Below are 17,207 nucleotides of genomic sequence, written 5' to 3' on the forward strand. Positions count from 1 at the left end.
TGTAGCAGGGAGGTGAGGTAAGGGGATGTAGCAGGAGGTGAGGTAAGGGGTGTAGCAGGGAGGTGAGGTAAGGGGATGTGGCAGGGAGGTGAGGTAGGGATGTAGCAGGGAGGTGAGGTAAGGGGTGTAGCAGGGTGGTGAGGTGAGGGGATGTAGCAGGAGGTGAGGTAAGGGGGTGTAGCAGGAGGTGAGGAGGGGGTGCAGCAGGGAGGTGATAAGGGGTTGTAGCAGGGGAGGAGGTAAGGGGTGCAGCAGGGTGGTGAGGTGGGGATGTAGGCAGGGAGGTGAGGTGGGGGTAGCAGGGAGGTGAGGTGAGGGGTGAGCAGGTGGTGAGGTAAGGGGTGCAGCAGGGAGGTGAGGTAGGGGTGTAGGGCAGGGTGGGAGGTAAGGGATGTAGCAGGAGGTGAGGTAGGGGGTTAGCAGGGTGGTGAGGTAGGGGATGGGGGAGGTGAGGGGGGGGTGCAGCAGGGAGGTGAGAGGTAGGGGGTGTAGCAGGAGGTGAGGTAAGGGATGTAGCAGGGAGGTGAGGTAAGGGGGTGTAGCAGGGAGGTGAGGTAAGGGGGTGTAGCAGGGAGGTGAGGTAAGGTGTGGCAGGGAGGTGGAGGGGGATGTGTAGCAGGAGGTGAGGTAAGGGGTGCAGCAGGGAGGTGAGGTAAGGGGGTGTAGCAGGAGGTGAGGGGGGTAAGGTGGTGTGGGGGTGCAGGGAGGAGGGGTGGGGGGTGTAGCAGGGAGGTGAGGTAAGGGGTGTAGCAGGGAGGTGAGGTAAGGGGAGGTGTAGCAGGGAGGGGGTAAGGGGTGTAGCAGGGGGGTGAGGTAGGGGATGTAGCAGGGTGGTGAGGTAAGGGGATGTAGCAGGGGGGGGTGAGGTAAGGGGGTGTAGCAGGGAGGTGATAAGGGGGTGTAGCAGGAGGTGAGGTAAGGGGTGTGGGGGGGGTGGGGGGTGGGGGGGGGGGGTGTAGCGGGAGGTGAGGTAAGGGGTGTAGCAGGGAGGTGAGGTAAGGGGGTGTAGCAGGAGGTGAGGTAGTGGGGGTGTAGCAGGGGTGAGGTAGGGGTGTAGCAGGGTGGTGAGGTGTCTTGCCAGTCCTGGAGTGCGTGCCTGGGCCGCTCTCCAGGTAGTCTTGCCTAATGAAATTACTCCACTAATTACATGGTTCAACGTGTTTCCGGGATATTATGGGATCTTGTACGTCGTCGTGTCCGTAGATTGTCCTTGTGATCACGATATTAGTTGAAGTAGTGGACGGACTTTAGTCAAACTTAGCAACAACTTTGGTCTCTGTACAAGCGCCCGGCAGTGATTGGTAAATGGCATGATAAGATTGTTGTGACCAGTCGGGTATTGAGAATATTTTTCGGGGATGTATCATGTACTCGACTTCACAGTAACGTATCAGTGCTGGTTTTCGTTTACTTATTGACTTATAAAAATGAAGCTTTTTTTAGTTATTTTATTATTGTTTTTTATTGTCTATTTTTTTTCTGAAGGGGATGACTATGGTGGTGGAGGCTATGTAGATGGTGTGTCACTTAACTCCTGTGAGGGTCGTAATGGAGTGGACGGTGTGGGGGATGCTTTCATCTTAGGACCCCTCTAATTCATCACGTGTTCTCCCGCCCCATTTACTCTCTCTCACCCCTACCTCCCTCTCACTACCCCTCCTCCTCTCTCACTCACCCCCTGCCTCCTCTCTCACTACCCCTACCTCCTCTCTCACCCCCTCCTCCTCTCCTCCCTACCTCCTCACTACCCTGCCTCCCTCCTACTCACTTACCTCCTCTCCCACCTCCTCCTCACTACCCCACCTCCTCTCACTCCCCTACTCCTCACATCCCTACCTCCTCTCTCACCCCCTACCTCCTCTCACTACCCCACCTCCTCTCACCATCCCTACCTCCTCTCTCACCATCCCTACCTCCCTCACTAACCCCACCTCCTCACCATCCCACCTCCTCTCCTTCTACCTCCCTCACCATCCCTACCTCCCCACCACCCCTACCTCCTCCTCACCTCACCCCCACCCTCACCATCCTACCTCCTCTCACCATCCCTACCTCCTCTCCTCACTACCCCTACCTCCTCCCCATCCCTACCTCCTCTCCCATCCACCTCCTTCTTACTCCTATCCACCTCCTCTCCACCCTCCTTCCCATCCTTCCTTCCTGCTCCTACCCCTCCCTACTTTCACCATCCCTCCTCCCTCCCATCCCACCTCCCTCTCCCACCCCACCTCCTCTCCTACCCTTACCTCCTCTCTCACCATCCCCCTCCTCCCACTCCTACCTCCTCACTCCCCCTCCTCCACCCCACCTCCCTCCTCCCACCCCACCTCCCTCACCATCCCACCTCCTCCCCCATCCCTACTCCTCCTCACTCACTCCACCTCCCCTCCTCACCCCCACCTCCTCTCACCACCCCACCTCCTCTCACTACCCCCACCTCCTCTCACTACCCCTACCTCCCTCTCACTACCCCTACCTCCCTCTCTCACTACCCCCCTCCCTCACCCCTACCTCCCCCTCACATCCCTACCTCCTCACTCCCCACCTCCCTCTACTCCCCCACCTCCCCACCATCCCTCCTCCTCTCCCATCCCTACCTCTCACCACCCCCACCTCCTCTCACCTCCCCCTCACCATCCTACCTCTCTCCTACCTCTCTCTCTCACCCCCCTCCTCCTCACTCTCACCTCCCCTCACCTATCCCTACCTCCCACCATCCCCTACCTCCCTCTCTCACCATCCCCACCTCCTCTCACACCATCCCCACCTCCTCTCCTCACCACATCCCACCTCCTCTCTCCCTCCCCACCTCCCTCTCATCCCCACCTCTCACCATCCCTACCTCCTCACCATCCCCACCTCCCTCTCTCACCATCCCTACCTCCTCTCTCACTACTCCCTACCTCCTCTCTCACTCACCCCTACCTCCTCTCTCACCATCCCCACCTCCTCCTCACCATCCCTACCTCCTCCTCACTCACCCCTACCTCCCTCTCACCCCACCTCTTACCCCCTACCTCCCTCTTCACTACCCCTACCTCCCTCACTCCCCCTACCTCCTCTCACACCCCACCTCCCTTCACCCCCTACCTCTCTCTCACTACCCCCACTTCCTCACCATCCCCACCTCCTCCTCACCACTCCCACCTCCTCCTCACTACCCCCACCTCCCTCTCACCATCCCTACCTCCCCCCTCACTCCCCTACCTCCCTCACCATCCCTCTCTGCTCTCCCTCACCCTAGGTTCTCCCTCCTGCCATCACCACACTCCCTCTCGTTATTGATTGACCCAAATTCACCCAAACTTGGTTGTATAGAGCGGAATACAGCCCAAGTGTACCCACCTGGCTCCCTTCAGGTGGTGGTGACCTTCCTCCCTCCTCCCTCCAGGTGGTGGTGACCTCTCTCCCTCCCTTCCTCAGGGTGTTATAGGTTATGCCATCCTCACCAGCGGAGGATGATTCACCTTTTATTAGTGCTGTTGTTAGTTCGTGGTGCGTTATAGGAAAGTGGTCGGTAAGGTCTGGTGAGGAACAGGCTATTTCAATATTGAAACCCCTATTAATGTGTGTGGTGTTAAGATATTGCTGTATGTCAGGAGGCAGGGAAGTGATTTGTGACACACTAGACTATTGGCCTAATAGCATGTCAGCATATTCTGCAGGGCTGTGATGAAGTGACTTGGTAATGGCTCTAATTTTCTTCCACATTTCTGCTAGAGTGGTTGTTCTATTAATCCCCTGTAAGAATTGTTCCCAATAGGTGTTTCTCACCTGACCTTTGGGTTCACGAAATGCTCTGTTAGCTTTGAGGAATGCCAGGAGGTTCTCACTTGTTTTATTTTGCTTATAAGTGTTGGCAAGCTGTTCTACCTTCTCTCCTTCTTTGGTGAGGATGGGGTCATGTGTCCACAGAGGTGGTTTAGTGCTGCCCCCCTTCCTCCTTGACTTAACCCAGGTGGTATAATATGTGGTAATGACATTTACAAGATCACAGCACCCAGGTGTATATCCAGCATACCATCTATGGATGTAGGCCTTGAAGTGCAGTTTAAGATTATCTGGGATGTTAATTCTGAGCTTAGGATGGGGTTCACACTTGACATCAGTAACAGTGTATTCAGTAAGTATTGCATAATGATCACTGACTAGGTGGTCTGAGATGACCTTAGCCTTGACATTACTGTCTACTAGGTTATACCCAATCACATAATCAAGTCTGCCCCCCATCAGATGTGTCACTTTGTCTGTGTCGTATACAGTGATATTATGATTATTGATGTAATTCACGAACACCCTCCCATTAGAGTTACACTGGACATCACCGAGGATAGTGTGACGAGAGTTAAAGTCACCCATACACAGCATAGCATTGTTACCTGATGGCTTTGACAACACGTCCGCTCGCAGCTCATTACACCGAACATGGATGTTATACAGCGAAATTTGACTGTTTGCTGTCTTTACTGTAAATTGTTGATAGTGAATACTTTCATCATTGTGAGTTTTGATCCATTTACAGACCAGACCATTCTTTACATAAGTGAGCAGGCCACTTCCTGCTCCACTATTGTCTGCTGTAAACCCAGCTATCCTGGGTGCAGCTTTCTTCTGGGTACTGGACGTGTAAGGTTCTTTTAAACAAATTACATCAATGTTAAAAACTTTAACAAACCATTGTAGGTCATTAATTCTGCGGTTAACACTCCGGATGTTCCATGAAATGAACCTAAGCGTTCGTGTTACTCGTTCCACCTTGAACTGAGTATAGAGAGTCGCGCTCTTGGCTTCATAGATCAACCTGACCATTAAGTTAACCATTTCAAATTCATCACCCCTGGAGTTCTTGATAATGTATCTCACAGCCCTTATTCCAGTAGGATTTTTATACACAGGTTCCTTCATTAGTCCTGCGAGTTCCTCCTCCGAAAATATTGGAAGAAGTACAGGGTTATGGACACTCTTCAGACCTGGGGTTATTAAAGAGACCACGCTGGCAGTCTGGGGCTCACTCTCCCCATTCATGCTTCCATCACTATCGGTCTCGCTCTGGCTACTCACCCTCAAGTTGGCATCATTATGAGAGGAGGCACCAGCTCCTTCAGAGGCTCCACTGACACTATCACTGTCATTGTTCACTGGTACACTTACTTGGCAGGCTTTAACCTGACCTGCATTGGCTAACGAAGGAGAGTCACTGTGGCTGTTGATTTCAGGCGATGGAGGCGACCCCGCAGTGTTGGCATCACTGAGTGTGTTTAGTGTCACGTTGTCACACGCGAGTACTCCCACAGTTATTCTTCTTCTTCTCTGTCGCTTTTATCTATCCTTCGCTATCTTTCTCCACAGTTCTTTGCAAGTGTCTTTTCTCACTGTGTTTATCTTCCTTGTTTATGGCTCCTCCTCCTCCTCTGTACCTTCCCCTACTACCAATTACCTTCTAAACTTCTACTTCATCCCAATTATCTAGCTCTCACCTCCATCATCATCATCATCGTTGCCTCTTCTCTTTTTTAGTTCACATATCTCTCAGACCCCTTTTTATCCCCACGACTTCCATCTCCTCTTCACATATTCCGTTGTTCTTCTTTCTCTCTTTTATTTTCGTTTGTGTGGTATTCTTCTTTGTGCCTCCTTCTTGTTATGAGGAATTATATTGTTGTTTTTACTCTCTCTCTCTCTCTCTCTCTCTCTCTCTCTCTCTCTCTCTCTCTCTCTCTCTCTCTCCTCTCTCTCTCTCTCTCTCTCTCTCTCTCTCTCTCTCTCTCTCCTCTCTCTCTCTCTCTCTCTCTCTCCATCACGCACCACCTCCTCCCTCCCTCCCTCCTGGCCAGTCTAGACACGTTGAAGAAAAATTATGAGGAAGAAATTTGAGTGGAAGCGACGACCTGGTCTTGTGTGTGTGTGTGTGTGTGTGTGTGTGTGTGTGTGTGTGTGCGTGTATGTGTGTCTGTCTGTCTGTGTCTGTCTGTCTGTGTCTGTCTGTCTGTGTCTGTCTGTCTGTGAATGAAAACTTACATGCACGACTATCGCTCCCAACCATCATCACCAACTTCATAATAATATATATCACAAATATTGACTTACATCTATATACCATTTTAAGTATCAGACAAAAATGGAGTAAATCCATCCTCATAACGACTGATGGCTCCAGTAGCGGCAGGTCCAGCTGAGTGATGTTGGCCAGAGAGTTTGAAGTCCACTGAAATGGAAAGACTTTGACCAGTTAAGGATTTTAAACCCAACTGAAATGAAGGAATGTTGGCCAATTAGATTTTTAAGCCCACTGAAATGAAATTATTTTAACCAGTTAGTCGTGAAACCCACGAAAAAACGGACTATTTTAATCAGTTTGACATTTGTGGTTGAATGTGGGTGCGCCAAGTCCGTAGACTTGCTAGTGATGGATTTTTGAATCCCAAATGAAATTGAGTGACTCCCACAAATTAGATTTTGAAGCCCACCAAATTAGAATAATCCTCACAGTTTAGATATTAAAGGCACAACTGACATGCAGGGATTTTGCAAATACGTGGACGTGACTTAGCACTTTAAAATCCCGGGGGGGAAAAACGCATTTACATTGTTACTCAAGGACGCGTGACGGTAAAACTCAGGGAACTTCTGCTGGTTGACTTAAAGAACTCCTGACAGATGTGGGCGCTGAATGTATTATTATATTAAGTGTATATGATTTAGTGTTTTAATATAATAAAGTTTATATGTGTTTTTATAAAGATTATTTTTAGTTGAACTAAATACTTGTTTAAGTGAGCGTGAGTATAATATACTTTAATGAGTGAATATCTACAGGTAAGTGTTCCCACTTTGGTAAACACCTGTAATTATCTGTGTTGTTGTGGGGTGTTCACCGTTGTAAGTGAACCCTTTTAATTTAAGTATATAAGTAAACACCGTTAAACTGTTATACCGGAAAGTGAACACTATTAAACCGTTGACTGATTAAGTGGACACCATTAGACTGTTACTGATGGAGTGGATACCATTAGACTGTTGACTGGTTAAGTGAGCCCTATTAAACAGGTTTGGTAAAGTAAACACTAACAATAGTTGTACTGTTAAATGAACTTGGAGTGGTAATGTGTTTGGTTAGCTTAGGTTGAAGAGGTTAGGTAAGGTTATAGTTCCTATTTTGTCACTGTATGTGTGTTCTCTCATCTTTATGTGTTCGGCGAGTAAATTGGATATTGGCCAAGGGGAAGGAAAGGACTTTGCAACTTCCTGACGACTCAACTTTGTGTGTTGATTGAATGGAACTCTCAGCTGTAAAACTCACCTAACAGACGGCAGCACAGATGAAGGAGGTTCTCACACCCTACATGCCCTCTGTATTTTGTGGGCGTATAACTCAAGGTTTTGGGCAATATTGTAGACGTTTCGTTATCTAAAAGTGTGTACAGTATTTAACGTTATTTTATGTTGTTGGTTATAATGGTGGAGATGTGTAGTTAGATAATACTTGAGGAATGATTTGATACTTAAAACTGATAAATTTATTCTTAGTTTTTAAAGACTTTTCCTCAGTATGACGTAACTGACCAATCTATATTAATTTATTCCCAAACAATTCAAGTCTGAATTGAATCGACACCTGATGAGTTTATTCATATATACATATTCATATATCTATGCATTTGTTTATTCATATACTGATTAATTAGTGTTTTTTATTTGTTCATGTACTGTATATTTTTAGTTATTGTGAAATATAATTATTGAATCCTGTGATTTATTAGCGTGGCTGTTGACGATGCCTGGGAGTGATTCTATTTGTGAATTGTGGAAAGGAATAATAATAATAATAATGATAATAATAATAATAATAATAATAATAATAATAAAGACAGGTGTTGCCTTGAGAGTGACGCTGAAGACAGGGGGTGGAGACGGTAATATCTCCTGACAGTCCACTTTATGGCCGTCTGAACAAGTCCTTCCAACTGAGGGACAGAATATCTCACACAGTCCAGCGTCGATTAATATTCGGGTGTCAAGTCCAGGGCACGTGACTGTGAAGATCAAGTCCAGTGAAGGTGAGAATGAGGGCTGGTCTTTTGAATGTTAGTGTATAATAAACCAAGTCCGAGGGAGGTAGATACACCTAAGTCCTATCTAGTTCATATTAGGGAAAGTAGAGTAATCAAGGGAGGGGCGGTGAGGTGGTCAGTTATGGAGTGACAATGGGCCTCCAGTCCAAATGATAGATGGTGGACAGGACTCTATAAGATGATCAAGAGGGCGTCACCAAGTCCTGCGTGTGTGTGTGTGTGTGTGTGTGTGTGTGTGTGTGTGTGGCGAGACAACAACATTCAGAAGCAGCGAGATTCATCAGCTGGAGGCGAGGTTGACAGAGAGTAGTGGCGGGGTAGGGGAGTGAGAGAGAGGTGGGTCGGGGAGGAGAGGGAGAGAGAGGTGGGTCGGGGAGGAGAGGGAAGAGAGGTGGGTCGGGGAGGAGAGGGAGAGAGAGGTGGGTCGGGGAGGAGAGGGAGAGAGAGAGAGAGAAGGGATGGGGAGGGTGAGGGGTTACTCGTCATCACCAGGAGACCAATTCTTCATCTGTCACTGGACCGGGATATATAGTATATAGTAGAATGAAAGTGGATCCCGTAGGCATGACTCTCCCTTAGGGTAAACCCTGAACAACGCTGTAGACCCTGAACAACGCTGTAGACCCTGAACAACACTATAGACCTGAACAACGCTGCAGACCCTGAACAACACTATAGACCTGAACAACACTATAGACCTGAACAACACTATAGACCTGAACAACACTATAGACCTGAACAACACTATAGACCTGAACAACACTATAGACCTGAACAACACTATAGACCTGAACAACACTTTAGACCTGAACAACACTATAGACCTGAACAACACTATAGACCTGAACAACACTATAGACCTGAACAACACTATAGACCTGAACAACACTATAGACCTGAACAACACTATACCTGACCTGAACAACACTATAGACCTGAACAACCTGAACAACACTATAGACCTGAACAACACTATAGACCTGAACAACACTATAGACCTGAACAACACTAGACGAGGGAACAACACTATAGACCTGAACAACTATAGACCTGAACAACACTATAGACCTGAACAACACTATATAGACCTGAACAACACTATGACCTGAACAACACTAACAACACTATAGAAACAACACTATAGACCTGAACAACACTGACCTGAACAACACTATAGACCTTATTTTTAGCCTGAACAACACTATAGACCTGAACAACACTTTAGACCTGAACAACACTATAGACCTGAACAACACTTTGAACCCTGAACAACACTATAGACCTGAACAACACTATAGACCTGACAACACTATAGACCTGAACAACACTATAAAACAAGACTAGAGACAACACTATAGACCTGAACAACACTATGAGCCTGAACAACACTATGGCCTGGAACAACACTATGAACAACACTATAGACCTGAACAACACTATAGACCTGAACAACACTATAGACCTGAACACTATGACCTGAACAACACTATAGAACAACACTATGAGACAACGACCGTGATGAAGGTCTGTGACTCCAGGGGGCTGCCACTACCAGCTCTCCTTGATGAAAATGTGATACCAGGGTCTGAGGGGGCTGTGGGGGGTGAGGGGTGGCTGTGGGGGTGAGGTGGCTGTGGGGGGAGGGAGGCTGTGGGGTGAAGGGTGGCTGGGGAGGCTGTGGTGGGTGAGCTGGGGGCTGTGGGGGTGAGGTGGCTGTGGGGGGAGGCTGTGGGGGGGCGGGGTGGCTGTTGGGTGGCTGTGGGGGTGAGGGGTGGTTGTGGGGGGTGAGGGAAGGTTGTGTGGGTGAGGGAAGGTTGAGTGGATGAGGGGAGGTTGTGTGGATGAGGAGACAGTCACAATCAAGGCTCATTCAGTAATTCTTAAGACATGGTCGAGACACTAATGAGAGCCATTCAGATCTTCACTATAAAATCCTAATAATTTTAATCGTATATTAAACTTCATATGTGTGTGTGTGTGTGTTACTATAATAATAATAATAATAATACAATACAATACAAAAGTGAGGTTGGTAGGGAGTGAACACACTGGTTGACTATGAGTTGTTGATAATTTTTACAATGGTTGGGACTGGGCTGTTATTATAGCCATCAGTATGTGCTCGCATGGGCTGGATGCGGTTGTGGTGTCGAACAGCAATTCGCGGACGAGGGATCTCGGGTGGAAGCAGGAGCCGGGGTCGAGGATGGTGCAGAAGCTTCTCACCAAATTTGCAGATGAGGTCATGGTGATGATCAGAGTCGAAAGGGTCAGTGTGTATGTGTGTGTGTGTTTCACTGTGTGTTTATATGTGTTTGTACATGTGTTTCACTGTGCGTATATGTGTGTGTGTGTGTGTGTGTGTGTGTGTGTGTGTGTCTGTGTGTGTGTGTGTGTGTGTAGTAGGTGTGGCACTAGTAGTAGCAGCTGTAGTAGTGTGTTTGCGTCACTGTGTGTCCATTTGTTATTGTACAGTATGTCATTTAAGTGTGTGTGCGTATTTAAGCGCCCCAATCTATCCTAACCTAACCTAACCTAACCTATCCTATCCTATCCTATCCTATCCTATCCTATCCTATCCTATCCTATCCGGTGGTAATAATCTCTACTATTAATGGAACCCTCTTTTTAGGGACCTAAACATTAATGTTATGGTATGGTATGGTTACGTTGGTAACTTTCATTAAATTATAGCAATGAGATGAAATAAAGTTACCTCAGTTTGGGCGAGAACATAGGTTGCGTTTTATGGCTTAATGGACGTTTATCCCTAATTAGTGTTTTTTTTTTTTCTATTTACTTACCAAATAATTCTGGTAATTGGTCCTGGAGGGCGCCCCACTCAGCTACCACCTGTGCCTCAGCGTCGCCTGGAGGAGAACCCCTGACGTGACGTGATAGAGCCAGACAAGTCATCAAGGTGAAGTGGCCAGAGAGAGAGAGAGAGAGAGAGAGAGACCGTCTTCCCATCCCGGTTAAATCCAACTAATTTCCAATTCTATTAAAGTACACTAGAAAATTTTGGCCCCGGGGGGAGAGAGGGGACACGCTGGGGATGAGTTATCGATGGCGTATTGAAGGTGAGATGTTAGGAAGAGGGGGTGTACAGTGGCCCTCTCTCCCCTCGCACACACTGGCCCTCTCTCCCCTCACACACCCCCTCTCCCCTCACACACTGGCCATCTCTCTCCTGACACACTGGCCCTCTCTCCCTCACACACTGGTCCTCTCTCCTCCCCCTGGCCCTCTCTCCCCCTCACACACTGGCCATCTCTCTCCTCTCTCTCCCACACACTGGCCCTCTCTCCCCTCACACACTGGCCCTCTCTCCCCTCACACACTGGCCTATGCACCACTGCTACTCCGAGATCCTCTGCTGGTCTAGCCTGTGCGCACGAGGCATCCAGTTACCGTACGTTTCCACGAGGAGGCACAAGGGGAGTCTTGATGGTGAAGAGGCTGTGTACTGGCAGGGGAAGACTTATGCAAGTTGCTTCCCTGTTCACCACGAGGACTAGCCAGCGGCGGTAGTTGAAAGCGAGAGGAAGCAAGCAGTGCGTGCACCTCAACACTAATATAATCCTGCCACACTAGCCGCATTACACACACACATACACACACAGAAAAAAAAAAAGATGAAATTACCCCACCTAGGCCGCTTTTAACCCTCCATCAGCCTAATCTTTATGACAATAGCTTCTTCGGGTCACGTATGAGCGGGGTAGGACAACACCACCCTCGTCTTGTCCGGATTCAGCTGAGCAGGACGACAACAATGGGCCCTGATCCCTAATGGTCCAGAACCTAACCTTTCGAGCTTCACCTGCTACGACATGATTGGAATCCCTTAATATTAGGTCTCTTTAGGGTTGGGTCTCAGTAGTTCAGGGCTCCATTCATAAAATTTGGTTTAAGTGAATGTTACAAGATGTGGGAGTGAACGTTACAATATGTAAAAGTGAACGTTACAAGACGCAGGAGTGAACGTTGCAAGACGCAGGAGTGAACGTTACAAGACGCAGGAGTGAACGTTACAAGACGCAGGCTGTGATCGCTGGCCAATAAGTTTGATTTACAGTAAGAATACATGTTGCGCACTTCAGAGGGACTGTTGTCCTTTCACTGTACCTCTTTCACCCGCGTTACTTGGGATATATGTGTGTACAGTATGTAGGGACTGATGGTACCTCGTGGTATAAACAAATTACACTTCGGCAGCTTTAAACATAAATAGACGTCACACATAACCAATTAAAGAAATGTAAAGTCGTCAGAATAAGATAGAGAAATGGGTCAACCTGTAAAGTGAACTGTTTACTCACTTAACACTCAACGGAATCTAAACGAATATGCGTTTATTGTTTGTAAAAAGAAATCTTGATGAAACGATTATTCGTATGTATGGTGACTGGTGAGGTGAACGTTATTGTTGTGGCTTGTAGACTGTGGGAAGAATCTTCTGAACAACGATAAATTTGTGTCTCAACTCCATAAAACTTGTCAATGATATATTAATTTGATTAGCGGCTTAAATGAGTTTAGCTTCTGTCATAATAAAATCTCCCGTTATTTTCCCGTACATAACTGGTGTGTCCGCGTAACAAACAACATACTGGACCCGCACCTCGGTGAGTGAAGTCCTCTCTTTCTGCTCCCGAGGTGCCACTTGGACATGACGCTGCATTGGGACCAGGTGAAGGTGGTTCGACAGAAGAACCAGGAAAAGAAAAACAAGAGAAACAACAACAAGAACCAGAAATTTGACAGTAAGATGATCAGAATTTATCAACCTCTACGAATCGTTACCAACCCTACAAGACCAAGAAGAAGAAAAATGGGTAATTAAGGTGAAACAAAAGAACAAAAGGAAGAGATAAAAAAATAAATAAATAAGGCCGTAATGACCATCGATGTTGACGGCCAGTAGACTAAAAAGAATAAGAAGTAAACAGCGGGGACCAGCCAGTTGAGAGTAATATCTCCTCACGCCACAGACTGATATAAATAACACACGAGGGCCGGTCTGAAGGTTTTGGAATTTACGGCTAAAGCAAAATGGCAGTTCTAATTTTTTGGTAACAAAGATTAATGGTTTTGTTTTTCCTGCTAATTTACCTAAGATGTGATACAATGTGTTGTTGCAGAGTGAGAGTTTAAAGTATGACGTCTGAGACGAAAACTTATTTTGGTAAAATTAAGCATCGAGTGTCGTACAATTCCTCACAATTAAAAGTTCAACGGGAAAGGAACTTCCTAGGCATCTGGTGGGAGTGTGGACCAAGAAGTTCAAGCGTGTAAGTGAGAGCCTTTTGATGCCATCGACGAAGCAACTGTCGCCCTAATCAAGAGGTTGATGAAATAAATAGAGGTTGACATTCACATAGAAGTGTGATGACCATCACCCATGAACATTTAGGGATGTCTAAGCTTTCGCAAGATTGTTTCCCGAAACTTCACGTTCAGGTTCAACACCAGAGGACGGCTTCAAGTCTCGAGCTCCTTGGACTGTACGAAGCCGGTCCAGCCATCTTTCCACCCCGACAGTCGATGGGAGATGTGACCTGGATTTCTCATTTGATCTTCGAGTCAAATATGGACGCCATCCGAATTCTCCTATCCCGCAAAAGTTCAGAACTCAACCCTTTGTCGGCAAGATCTTAACCTCATCTTTTTAATGTCAAAGGGATGTTACTGTTCTATTACATGCTACATAAAACAACGATCACAATTGACGTCATCCGGGAGAAACGACGGGGAGTGTTTGTTGCTGCTGCTGCTATGGCATGTTTTAAGGAGCAGTCAGAAGACTTCTATACGAATAGCATAATGAGTTTGAAGGACAAGTGGGGTAAGAGTATTGAAATTAGGGGAGACTTTAGTCATTCATAAAATATGAATTGTGGTTCTGCCTTTTTAGGATTCACTAACTTTCCGAAACTAATTGACCCTTTTACAAAATAATGATAATACTTTTATCAATGTTGAAAGCCGAGTGAGATGAAATCTTCGTGAAGTAAGATAAAATTATTTGGGATAAAGCTGAAAGTTTACGACGTCCGTAATTTACCAAACTTCCACAGCAGTGAACTACACCATGATGGCAGCAGCCAATCAGAGGAGAGCTCCTTAGCATGCTGTGTTGCTCACGCCGGCCCGACCACGGCACCACTCAGGCGTCGGCAACACTGATCGTGTCTCTTGATCTATATTGCGGTGTGATAAACCGAAAACACACACACACACACACACACACACACACACACACACACACACACACACACACACACACATCTAAACTAGAGAAGTTACACCAAAGGCTTGGAAGCCTTCACCAAGTAACACTGGAATAGTACATAGATTAACCTCATGTAGGGGTCACCAGCTTACCCGACCTCCAGTGTTTATTATGGGGGGCATAGAGTGAGTAGGGCGGCCAGTGCAGCCTGTCTACTTAAGTCTACATAACTCAAGAACCAAAGGACCGACATAGTTAATACTTGGTGTATATATTCATTATGGCAAACCCTCAGAGTTTCTGTCTCACCCCATACCTTCACACCTCTCTTTGTGTCTCACCTCTTCTCCCTCACCCTCACCTTCTCGTTCATCACACCTGGTGGGCCTCCTCACTCTTCCTCACCCCCACCATCTCCCACCTCCCCACCACCTACCTCCTCCCCACCACCTGCCTCCTACCCACCACCTTGAAGTACGTCTTGCAACTATCAAGTGCGTTGATCTCAGCTGGTTTCTCCTTCTCTTGTGATTGGTTGATGATTTTGTAAACTGAGCGACGATTGGCCAACTAGCTCCTGCACTGCCATCTACCTTCGGACAGGAAAACTGAATTTACAAGATAAATACTAGAGTTACGGACTGCTTATGGGACTGTAATTAAATTTTGAGTATGGGACTGTAAGGAGTCTGTAAGTTACGGGACTGTATCTCTGCTACTGTACGTAACTGATGAGGTGTTTTGGGTACGAGTCAGAAAATGTCTATAAAAAATAAAATCTTAAGATTATAATATTCTTGCCTAAACAATAGGTAAGTAGAAAGCATGTATTTAATGTTGAAGTATTTTGGTCTCATACAAGAATTTTATATTGTAGCTAAAGTTTATATATGATATGATCCGAGAATGTTCAAATGGCCGTGCCAGTGTTGTTATTATTATTGTTATTATTATTATTATTATTATTATTATTATTATTATTATTGTTATTGTTATTATTATTATTATTATTATTATTATTATTATTATTATTATTATTATATTTGTTATTAATATTATAATTATTTTTATTGTTATTATTATTATTGGCAGTATGTTTGAGGGCACAGAATAATATGTTGAGTAAGGCGTTGATGTCACCGTGTGTGTGTGTGTGTGTGTGTGTGTGTGTGTGTGTGTGTGTGTGTGTGTGTGACAAGTACAAATAAAAGTGTGAAAGGAGGGAGTTTATGGTACGCAGCGATACGTGTTATATTTCATAGCTGTATAGTGCCACTAAAAATATTTATAATCCCTGACCGAGCCTCAGGCCACCACACAGTATTTTCGGTGTCCCCCCACAAAACCCTCTCTTGGTATTTTTTGTTTTATTAAGCTACAGTTACGTAGAGACCTAAGGCCTATGTTTACCATCCGAATATGAGTCACTGTTCAGGTAACGTCGCCTGACTCAGGTGCATTTAAAAACACTTGAATATACACCAAATATACGCATACAAACATATCATAAAATAACACACCCTTATGCTTGTATACAGCATATAAGCACGGACATTTTCTCACTCAAATCATGTGCACACATGTACACAGACACATTACATACATACATACATACATACATACGTAGTTGCATATATCAGCTCAAACACACACACACACACACACACACACACACACACACACACACACACACACGTGTGCAGGCTCTGTGTCCAAAAAAATTTTGCCCAGCAACAGTGGCCGGACACGAATTGATTGCTTTCACTTAACTATTTCTTTTCCTCTTGTTCTCTTTCATATAATATGTATATATATATATATATATATATATATATATATATATAGAGAGAGAGAGAGAGAGAGAGCTTAAAGGATGAATAGAGAAATATGAAATAATATGAAATAATTTTTAACACTTTAATAATTACTGGAAAGCGTTTGTGGTTTTATTGCAGTAGTTTTATTTCCTTCCAAACCTCACCAAACCTACCACACCATAACCAAACCTACCCCACCATAACCAAACCCACCCCACCATAACCAAACCCACCCCACCATAACCTAACCTAACCTACCCCACCATAACCTAACCTACAGACCTCAGCCTAACCCAAACTATATTTTCTTGCTCGTCTCTGTTTAGGGTCAGTAGGACCCATCCCAACTGATGTAACATTAGGACTGGCGCCTATAAAGACTGTCTGCATTGAGACAGGCGCCCATTAGGGTTGGTTCCTACTGATTAATGCCCATTAGAGTTGGCGCCCATTAAAACTTTGGCCCATTGGAATGTTCAATTGGCCTCAGTAGCAGGACGGGGACACAGGAGGTGTATTCTTGGGGAGCGTCTCAACCATTACCTTATATACGCTTCTCTCGGCCACGTTAGAACTAGTCCCATAATGGATCCATTTATTCCAGGTAACTGTTATAAGGTACTCCGCCCACACCCTACAGGGGCGTTAGTGAAGTGACTGAAACATTAACTGGAAGTTTGGGTTAATGAGTGTGTGTGTTTGTATGTAATATAGAGGTGAACTGGTTCCTGGTCACTCACACAATGCTGACCTCCCTCCTGTACACCTACATATATGTGTGTGTGTGTGTGTGTGTGGTAGCCGACTAGACAGAGAGCCTCCATATCCCTATCGATTAAAAAGGATATTAAAAATGAATGAATAAATAAAAAGAAAAATTAAAAACAGTAATTGGACAAATAATTTTTTGGGGTGTCGTATTTCTCGTGATATTTTAAAAATATATATATATATTATTTGTCCACATCTGCCAATTATTTACGATATTTGAGGGAAATCCCGTGTTGTTGTGTCCTTTACAAAAATAGCATTGTTTAGTTCTTCCTAAAGACGCACTGTGATGGAACATTTCTCCGAACAACA

General features: G+C 45.8%; 1 protein-coding gene across 2 annotated transcripts in view; it reads left to right on the plus strand.

Moving 5' to 3' along the window:
* Positions 1–17,207, plus strand: part of LOC121868269 — a 201,752-nt gene that overhangs the window by 123,446 nt on the left and 61,099 nt on the right. The gene's annotated exons all lie outside the window — the stretch shown is intronic.

Source organism: Homarus americanus, unplaced genomic scaffold, assembly GCF_018991925.1.
Source record: "Homarus americanus isolate GMGI-L3 unplaced genomic scaffold, GMGI_Hamer_2.0 scaffold19318, whole genome shotgun sequence".
NCBI lineage: Eukaryota > Metazoa > Arthropoda > Malacostraca > Decapoda > Nephropidae > Homarus > Homarus americanus.